Source organism: Ambystoma mexicanum, chromosome 5q (assembly GCF_040938575.1).
Source record: "Ambystoma mexicanum isolate Mex_15411 chromosome 5q, UKY_AmexF1_1, whole genome shotgun sequence".
NCBI classification, from domain to species: Eukaryota; Metazoa; Chordata; class Amphibia; order Caudata; family Ambystomatidae; genus Ambystoma; species Ambystoma mexicanum.
In genome coordinates, this window is record NC_090933.1 from 166,726,922 (window position 1) to 166,736,511 (window position 9,590).

Consider the following 9,590-nt stretch of genomic DNA (forward strand, 5'->3'; position numbering starts at 1 on the left):
TATGTCCTGTATCATTCAAACACATATAATTTGTACAGAAAAAAGAAAATATCAATCTTATACTCAGATCATGAACAAGAAAAAAATATTAAACAGGTCAAAAATACCCCAGCCGACACGTGTTTCGACTATCCCGGTCTTTCTCAAGGCTTCACATGGGCAAATATTGTCAATCAACACCATAGTCTCATGAATATCAAAATATGTTTACAGACAATTAATTTTCTGACTGTAAATCGAGTACGTCAATGTAAAATCATTTTACAGATCATTCATTTGCTGACTGGCATCTATAGTCATATTTGTGTGTCAAAGTCAATTGGACAGAAAGATAATTGAGATGGAAAGAGGGGGGAAGGGTTTCTACAAATAAAAATACAAAATATAAAAGTAATAATTAATAAATGCTGATTGGTTGCAAAGTATGATAACAGTGTAACGATATAACACAGTGTGACATCTCCAAACCTGTGCCACATAAATACCAGATCATGAACTGGTTTATCTTAATTAAGATTTCATATTTTTATTATGAAAGCAGCTAGACACCCACACTTCTATTTGAATAGTAATTACTAGACAATTCAAATCATGCTGTGCTGATTTCCCGTGTTCTATTAAATTTAAAATTATAGAGCACTCGCCCTAGTACATCCATGCTTCCACTAGTTGAAGACGTCTGATGTTGCTTATTCTGATATATCTCCAAATGATTGAATTCTAGAGGATAAGTTAGTGCCATTGATTCATATTTATTTTTATAGACTTCAACTGGTGAGCCTTATTTCAAATATCCAAACTGCTTACTCTGCACTGCTGGCAGTGAAGTATTATATGTTGACATAATGATGTGGCCTAAATGAGGACCGTAATTAAAATATGATGTACATCTATTTCAGTATTTTGTTAATTTGTTTAATCAGCTTAGATGTTAGCAGTGTATGCAACATTTGAATAAGAGATACACTTGTTTGTGCATGGATGTGCCATAGATTATGCTTATTTTACCTGAGTTTCTAATTCTGTAACTCATATATAGGATGTCGAGTCCAGAATCATTCACTTACAAATGCCTCCGGGTCACCATACTGTTATCCCTTTTAAACGTACACATGACGTCACATGTATATGACATGTGACATTGTTAAGTAAGATTTTCATATTTTATATTTTGCTTGGACTCAGAGTCTATTTCCCATTGTCCCTAGGTGAGTGGGAATCGTTTTCCACTCTCACCAAGTTTTTTACTCTTTTTAGGGGTGACCTTTTTATGTTTACTTACCTGATCACCATTGCCAGAGCGATCACAGGCGCGAGCCCGGACTATTGTAAATCCCTTTTTGTTGAACCTCAAATCTAAAAAAAATGCAATTAATACAGAATAATTCACTGAGAGCAGCACTAAGTAGCATCCCAAAAAGAGATCACATCTCCGTGGTGAGAAAACAGGCTCACCGGCTCCCGATCAGGGAAAGGATTATCTTCAAGATGCTTACAATCACACCCAAAAGCCTGAGTCACACTGCTCCACAGTACCTGTCCCAAAAATTGGAAAATCTCACTCAAAAATACCCCCAAGATCATGTCACGCCTTTAAAATCGCCATATCTCGAGTGAAGAGAGCAAAGGGGGGGCGGAGTGAGCTGCCCACCACTGGATTGCCCTACCGGTGGGCCTCCGAGCACAAGGATCCTATTGAGCCTTCCGCAAAGACTTGAAAACCTGGCTGTTCATTTGAACCTTGCCCCTTCAACCACCATTATCTCTTAGTGAGGTTCTGCCAAGCATTGAATGTAACTGGTCTGTAACAGCACCCTGATGCCCTTGGGCTTAGGCGTTTTATAAATAAAAAAATAGAATAAATAAATAAATACATTTCTCTCCATAGTGTTTGGTTAGAGTATAGTTTCCTATAACCTTTGGGCTTTTGCTGGGTTGCCCCTTTGGGCTTCCCTGTTAATTTCTCTTTATTGTACTTCGGTGAACTACTGTTCCCAAAGGGTAAAGAAGGATTTTCATCCCCTACGATCGGTATGGAGTGAGACAGCACACCCTATCCAATGTGGAGTGCTTGGGGAATACAATGTATCCCCTTTCCTACTCACCTGGTAACAATTGTGTTACAATTGCACATTTTCTTGAATGGCTGTTGGCAGGGTAACTACTTTTATGACTGTTTGCCATTATTAATCGCAGGGTGTTAAATTAGCCTCTGTAGTGCACAGAAGGGACACCATTCATCTAGAATAGTGTGTTCCTTCTTTTTCCACCATATCTTATGTCCTTTTTGTTTCTGAGGTCTTTCCCTGCCATTCTAGGTGGGAACAACCTCAGTGAATGTTTTGTCTTTGGTGGGAATTCTTTGTCTTCCACACCCAGTCTCCAGAGTGTCTGAGAAGGCAGGAAGTGAGGGAGGGGTCCAAAACTCTACAGCCCTTTGCCTTCCACCTTGCCTGAAAGGAATCAAGCCCCAGTGGGGGGCTGTCTGTCTTGATTGGACAGCCAGACCACCCCTTTCTGTAAACTGCAGAGAGAGATTGCAGAAGTTGTGCTGTAGTTCCTGATAAATACTCAGAACGTAGAAGCTGCTGACAAGTCGACCACTGGAGATTAAATTGAAGAGGAAGAGGAAAAAAGGAGACAGCTGTGTAAACAAAGCCTGATGTAACCCTTCCTTCCAATCAACCTAGGAATCCCAAATGCCACTACTCCTACCCAGAAACTCATGGAATCCATTGGTCTCAAGAAGACCTGCATTTTGAGCCATCCCACAACATGCTTGGACCTTGCTGGGCTGCGAAGCGCCAATACTCTGTGACCTCAAGCCTGAGTGTGGTGCATGGTCTTCCAAAGTCCAAATCTGTATGAAACTAGTCCAACTAAGGGCTTCATAAAACCATACATCTGAGGAACATACTGTACTTATCCAAGAATTAACTTGGTCTACTTGTATTTAAATAAACCTTTGATTTTTACAAAACAGCTTTTTCAGTGTTTCATTGGACCATATGTATGCAGCAATTTCTTTGTACCAAGATACAGTCCACTATTCCTCCTAAAATAAGCCTAGCTGCTCTGTCCATGCTACCACATGTTCAGGTGGTACAGCCTCATACTAAGAGTGGAGCTTATGTACTGCCTGCGATGTACGGTTTTATGAAGCCCTTAGTTGGACTTTAGAAAAATTGTCCTAACAGTCATCATATCTGTTTAATTTCTAAAAAAAAAAAAATCTTTGTGCTCATATTGGCATGTCTGTGTCCTTAGTCTGCCAATGTAACTGCATTGTGCTAATCCTTAAATGCGCTGCTGTCCATATGATTAATATAGGTGACTCAATTCTGTGAATCTATAACAGGAAAAAGGAGTTAGAAGTTTCTTTTTTTTATATCTTATGTGCCTACAGCTAATGGGCAGGTGGCAACAGGTTCAGCACTGGCATTGCAATGAATTTCACATTAACTATGCGCCCACAGTTGCACAGTGTCTGATCACAATGATGACATCACAGATGACAACACTGGTGACATCACTAATTGCATTATAAATGCCATCACTGATGAGATCAATAATTATATCATATATGTTGTTATTGATTATATAATTTTGAATATCTTTGTTCACCTCTTTTGATGCATATTGTATTTCATTACACTTAACAATACTAGCAACATGACATGGAACAATACACTAATTCAGAAGTATCCTATGATAATGTGTAGAACATTCATTTGTAGTACTTGGCAACTCTATACAATTTAAAATAACAATATGTAACATTATACAAATGGTTTCAATTTCATCTATTAGTAAGCAATTAATCAGTGAAAAAACTTTAGTGGATGTGACATTAAGGTGCCGCTTTAACGCCACAAAACCCCTGGAAATTCAACAGGTCTTGGAAGCTACGCTTCTTAACTATGAGGCCCCCATTTTGAAGCCCCTAAGCACACTGAAGACATCACACATGGAATCTGTGATGACATCACTTATACCACCACGTATGGCATCACTGTTTGTGTTTCAAAACAGAGGCCATTTACAACTCTTTCACAGCAGAATTACTCTGTATTGATTGAGCTGTGGCTATCATGAGATACCCTAGCCCCTTTATGACTCTGTTCAAAACAGTCCCTATGCAAACAAGACATTTTGTACTCCAATTATGACTTTACGACTGTCCACTAACGAATAAAACATACACAATAAGGGTTAGTCGCATGCCCCAAAGAGATATCACTATATTTTGAACCTACATTTTGCCACTTTTGAAAAAATAAAACACTAGCTGGATTAACACCAAATAAGCAAAAGCACACTTTTGGACCTGACCAAAGATCCGCACGCACATTTGGTGCAAATTCATACTGCTATTTTGGCTGTAGCCACAAGCAAAATGTTGTCCTATTCATGTCTTTCACGATTTAAAACATTTTTGGAGCCCCCTATAACTTTACCCAACCTTGATGTACCACGCCAGACTTTGCAAGAATATTCAAAGTTCGGTCTATGTGGTTTTTGTGAAGTATCATACAGATTAGTCGAATGGTGCCAAAATTACAAGCCAATGTTGGGAAAGGGACACAATCTTCCCACACCCCCAGGTGCTTTAGGATAATGCAAAGGCTGCCAGAAGTACTATGAGAGACCAGGGGCAGGAGAGTGCCCTTAAAGGCATGGTCTAGTAAAAATGTTTATTGTCCCTACGGGTCGGCCATGTTTTTTTAAGCCTAAGTGGCTCGATTTTAGAAAACTTTCCAATGGACCTTACCCGAGTTTTCGTCCATTGAACGCACGCGAAATCAAGCACCAGGGAGCCGCCATTTTCTGATAATCCTATCTTTTCCCCGATCGCCCTGGCTGACCTGCTTTTGCGGCACTAAACCAATTCCCCCGCCCCTAAGCCTGTCATAAGCAGACTCGTACCGCCCATTTCCCAACGCCAAAGCACGTCTCGTGTCAACATTCGCTGCGCTTCAGCTAATGACGTGTCGCCATGGAAATGGCAGGACGCCTCTCTCCTCAATACGTATACAGACCGTTTCACAACACACAGCAGCCGATTTTCGATTCCATTCCTCTCTCTGTGTTACTTTGAGTATTCTGTGACTCGTTTCAGTGCTCTGGTCAGCTACCTTCGCCGCTTGTAGCCCGTGTGAACAGATACCAGTACCACCGCTATAAATTATTTTAGGTTGTTTAACACACAATGGCTACAATAATGCCCTACATGTACGAGCCCGAGTATACCGAGGAGGAACTACTGGAAAGGGAAGCACGCGAAAACGATGGGGATTCGGACGGCAGTTGGCAGGACGAATCAACAGATGAAGAGCCTGGGCCTAGTCGAATGGACGGCGTCTCCACCTGGTGCACATGCAATCGGTGTGAGCTAATGCCAACTGAGGACGAGAACTGCTGCTGCCGAGAAAACTCGGGATGCCTGGCCTTCATTTCGGAAGGCGAGCCACGACCGCAATGCATCACCGAGCTGCCAGACTTCAGGGCAGCCTGCCTCACACGGGCCGTGTTGAGAATAATGATGGTGCTTATGCACGAACTTCGAGCAACTGTTCGTCCTCGTAATCCGAGTAACGAGTAAGTATACTCTGCTTGTCATGCCACTCCTATTTCATGGTCTTCTACTATATCCAAAATTACATCTACATATCATTGTAACGCATGTAAGTCATTGAATAGTGTGCATTGTCTAGATAGCATTTGTCCGTGTAAAATGCCATTAGTTACAAGAATTGTCATTGACAACAAACGTTTATTAAACTTATCTTGGTAATTTAAAAACAGTTTGTTCATTCCTTTGCACAGGTGGTACAGGCTGGTGGCCTATCCTTCCTTTACATGGTGGCTTCACGGGAGGCTTGGACACCGCGTTCGAAAAGTGATACCCGCCTGTACCGTTCGTGCCATTAGAGAAACGTTCCCGAGTGACAGCGGTCAGTACAGGGGAGTTTCTCTCGCTGTGCTGCAACCTGACCTGTATAATCTTTAATGTCTTGTATTTTTGTGTCATGAAAATAAGATACAAAATAAAACACCACATATATTTTAAGAACGGTTGTCTCGATTTTTTAAATGAATCAAGTGTGTCTCCATTCAAGGATGGACGTCAGACATCTGTGCTCCAAATGGGTGAAGGTCTGGTTGCTGTGAAGCAGGGTGGTCACTATCTATCTAAGCTAACATAACATATTCTTGATAATGCATGCACTAAAACACACTTGTTCAAAGTCTTTCAGTAGGTTATGTCTCTATAAAAGTCACACATATATCTATACTAACATTTACCATTGGATTATACAGTCTTGACCACTATAATACACCGGTTGAAGTGTGGGTCTGTGCTCACAAGAATCTCCGGTATGTGGCATTTGTTAATGATAAGCACCAATATACTATCATTGATTTAAAGGCGATATATTGTATATTGATATAAAGGCGGTTCGCGCCGGTGGATGCGCGCTGGCATGGGGGGCTGTGACGGGCGCAACGGCCAAGGTGCCAAACTACATGTACACTTCAAAAGGTGTCCCACGCCAAGGGGCCATTGTTCACATGGTCTCCTCAGACCCCGTGTCTCCATGCAGGCCTCCCCTGAGGCAGGCCGCCCCCCTGCAATCCACATAAGTGTGTCTCCATTCAGCAGTCTTCCTGTGCCTTATCTGCACGCCCCAGGGCCATCCATCCCACCCCCTTGTATCAAAGGTGGTTTGCGCCGGTGGATGCGCGCTGGCATGGGGGGCTGTGACGGGCGCAAAGGGCCAAGGTGCCAAACTACATGTACACTTCAAAAGGTGTCCCACGCCAAGGGGCCATTGTTCACATGGTCTCCTCAGACCCCATGTCTCCAGGCAGGCCTCCCCTGAGGCAGGCGGCCCCCCTGCAATCCACTTAAGTGTGTCTCCATTCAGCAGTCTTCCTGTGCCTTATCTGCACGCCCCAGGCCCATCCATCCCACCCCCCTCTATCAAAGGCGGTTCACACCCGGGGATGAGCGCTGGCATGGGGGGCTGTCAGGGGCGCAAAAGGCCAAGGTGCCAAACTGCATGTACACTTCAAAAGGTGTCCCACGCCAAGGGGCCATCGGTCACATTGCCTCCTCAGACCCCGTGTCTCCAGGCAGGCCTCCCCTTCAAGCAGGCCGCCCCCCTAATACCACGACATACATACGTCATTCATTCACAAACACTCCCCAGTTTCTAATACTTTAAAAACCACTCGATATGTCTCATGAGAACATCTTTGTGCTTTGCAAGTCAACTCTTGAACGTGCTACCTGGGAACCACTGAGATCTATGCTAATCTGCTCGTCGTCGTGCTATCCGTTAACTTCTGTGACCGCTTCGAGCATACCCATCAGTACGCTACCTGTGGCCATCCACCTATTCTCCCGCAACATACTGCTCTGCTTGCTGAATCCAACTGTTTGTTGGTCAAGGTAAGGCCATGTATCCTGGTCATATTTCGCAAATTTTAAAATTTCTATCTATTTTCGAGTAGAGTACACAATAGTGCTATGTTCATTGGTCTCATTGGTATTGACTTGAGTTTCCATTGCTATGCTATCAATAGATCTACTTATTTTCATCTGTGACTATTGTGATTGAATTGCATCCTTCGAGGGTCCAGTCAATAATGTAAGCATTTTTCCTTCTCGTGCAAGACAGAACATCCAAGGGACGAGTCACATGTTCAGATTTCAGTCACATCAATTATACATTTCTGCAACTTATGCAAATACTAAGCAGCACATAATGAACTGGTATAGTTCCTGCGACCAAAACAAACCTTGCATTGATCATTGTATGATTCATTTACTTTTGTATCAAATCTTTACTCTTGAAGATTGTATAATAATGTCGATATTTACTTTTCAGATTTATCAACAATGCCTGCCTGTTCGATTTGCAGTTGGCCTTCGAAGACCCATGCAAAATCTGAAGGAACTACAATGCATGTACTCCCGAAAACTGTTGATCGAATAAGAGAATGGGTCAGACATTGCAGATATCCACTGGATGAGCTGGAAAGTAGAGTCCAACAGTCTTAGAGGACAAGAGGGGTGATCGATACCGCATCTGCAGCCGGCACTTTCCCTTGGACATGTACACAACTTCTTGGGTAACAAAGAAGAATAAACGGCGAACGACACGTAAATTGCGCGAAAACGCTATTCCCACTCTATTCGTCCACATTCCGCCACCGGTGAGTCAAGTGTCCGGATTTAGCTTTCGGCCTTGCGGTAGTGTGTAGACGAATGGATTAATAGATATTGTAGGTGTTCTATCCCTTGTAATAATTTCGATATTGATATGAGTGTATAGTTTTTTGAATAATGACATTTATCAATATATTCTTTTTCGATTTCATAACCCACAAACGCAATGTATATATACATGGGGACAGGGAACTGTGCTGTATTGAGCATTTTTCAAGTATTCTGTCGGCTTATATGGCTATTTTTAATATTGGCGTTTCATTATCAATCATTATTTGACCTTTACAACTTCTTGACTATCCCTTGAATCTGAAGCAAGAACATTCTACATCCTTGATGTGGTCGCAGTTATCAACCACTTCTAGCGCGTATCAGGTAATCTTACTAGGCTAATACGCTACATACTTGTTTTATGCATGTCAAGTAATAGTTTTATTCTATCGTGTAATTATTTTACCGAATGTTTGGTTACTGCTTTCCAATTGATATACACCTTAGTTATCGTCACTTATACCACCACGTATGGCATCACTGTTAGAGCAGATGAAGCATGCAAGAAAAAAAGATGCAACATTTAACATTCTGCATAGAAGGTGGGATTCAGATGCAATGCTTGTTTGGGGTTTGTGTTTCAAAACAGAGGCCATTTACAACTCTTTCACAGCAGAATTACTCTGTATTGATTGAGCTGTGGCTATCATGAGATACCCTAGCCCCTTTATGACTCTGTTCAAAACAGTCCCTATGCAAACAAGACATTTTGTACTCCAATTATGACTTTACGACTGTCCACTAACGAATAAAACATACACAATAAGGGTTAGTCGCAGGCCCCAAAGAGATATCACTATAATTTGAACCTACATTTTGCCACTTTTGAAAAAATAAAACACTAGCTGGATTAACACCAAATAAGCAAAAGCACACTTTTGGACCTGACCAAAGATCCGCACGCACATTTGGTGCAAATTCATACTGCTATTTTGGCTGTAGCCACAAGAAAAATGTTGTCCTATTCATGTCTTTCACGATTTAAAACATTTTTGGAGCCCCCTATAACTTTACCCAACCTTGATGTACCACGCCAGACTTTGCAAGAATATTCAAAGTTCGGTCTATGTGGTTTTTGTGAAGAATCATACAGATTAGTCGAATGGTGCCAAAATTACAAGCCAATGTTGGGAAAGGGACACAATCTTCCCACACCCCCAGGTGCTTTAGGATAATGCAAAGGCCGCCAGAAGTACTATGAGAGACCAGGGGGAGGAGAGTGCCCTTAAAGGCATGGTCTAGTAAAAATGTTTATTGTCCCTACGGGTCGGCCATGTTTTTTTAAGCCTAAGTGGCTCGATTT